The sequence below is a fragment of the Penaeus monodon genome, chromosome 32 (assembly GCF_015228065.2).
Source record: "Penaeus monodon isolate SGIC_2016 chromosome 32, NSTDA_Pmon_1, whole genome shotgun sequence".
NCBI lineage: Eukaryota > Metazoa > Arthropoda > Malacostraca > Decapoda > Penaeidae > Penaeus > Penaeus monodon.
In genome coordinates this window covers 18,234,956-18,236,513 of record NC_051417.1, presented here as the reverse complement: position 1 = coordinate 18,236,513, position 1,558 = coordinate 18,234,956, and positions in this window count along the sequence as shown.

The following is a 1,558-nucleotide window of genomic DNA, read 5'->3' as shown; positions in this document are numbered from 1 at the left end:
AAATACAGTTCACACCCGTAGATTGTGTGCTAAAATAAATATCTTCCTTCGGCATCTTTAAAAAACTTCCGTTAATATCAGTCCAGCATAGAACATAATTCATGGCATGAAAAATTTAGCTGTTTTTTAATAATATATACCAGTTCATCAGATAGCTCATTGTTTTTTGGGGGTTTGAGGACACAGAACAGTGAAATGTAAAATGTAAAATATTTGTTTGGGAATTTAACTGAATATACGGAAAAGGTTTAGTTTAATATAGCCCCCCAAATTGTCCTGGCTAGGGCTACAATAAGTTCTATAGAGGCAGTAGTCCCATACTTATATAGACCTTCGTAGCAACCTCTTAGTGATCTAAGATACCGTAGAAAACTGAGATTAAAAAAAAACTCGTCAGCTTTTTGTGCAGACACAGCAAAACAGTTGTCAAGGCGCAGTTCAGTTACCTGACCAATGTATGGTGTGCTAAAAGGATTTTTATGATTAATGCCATTATTATCATTATGAATAACATCAACTGCTATTACCATTTTTTCAACTTTTTCTTCAAATTTCAGTTTATTTACGGGAAGGATTTTTACTACACGATGAAAAACACTGATGAGCGGTGGAAAACATTACAGGTGAGATTGATTCAAAATTTAAAAGGAAAAGGTATTTTGGCATTGCTTAGTATTGCTATATTATATTATCATTCAAAAATATTCAGCTGTGAAATTGCAAAAAAGTTCTTTTGTTCCGTTTGACCAGTTTGGTACCACACTACAGCGGAATAGTATGACAACAAGATGAATACCACTTGCTTGTTAAATTTTTGTATGGCCATGAAAATGTAAAAAGGAGTATAATGAGACAGCAAGCGATGAAGATGTACCGTACAGTTTTTGAGTTACGTTTTTTAAACAATTTGAACAATACGTCCTTTGGCCAAATTTTAAAAGAAGAGCGAGAAGAATCCGGAGGCAGATCATTCAAGATATTTTGTTGCTAAATACATCAAAGAATAACATGAAAACAGCTGATACAACCGGCAGGAAAATCGAAATAACTGGCGAGGATTTACCATTAACGTCACATGGCTGAGCATGCCAATTTTTCTTTTCTCTTTTTGTCGATCCGATAATAATAGCGATAATAATACTATTATAGACGGAGATACCAATATTATGCTCATGACTAGTTAAAGCTATCATGATCCCACTGGTTACTGGCACTGAGGAATAACGTTGACATGCTGTGTGTGAGATGTATAAGCAGCAAATACCACAGTATCAATAGTTCTACAAGATCACAAAATCCTTGTCTAAAGTCTGTCACAAAAGGGGCTCTCAAGTTAATGTATTCTTCAACCAGTTATATGATTTTGTAATCATATTGTATTTTATTTCGGTCTCCCAAGCTAGCTCCTTTCGTTTTCTGTTAAGCCATTATGTCTAATTTGAGCGTAGACTATTATAATCATTATCTGATATTATCTGAAACGTGAAGAGGTAGCCGTGGCAATGATACTTAGTTATACTCCCAGAATATAGAGACTTCAGTGCTCGCATCTATCCAT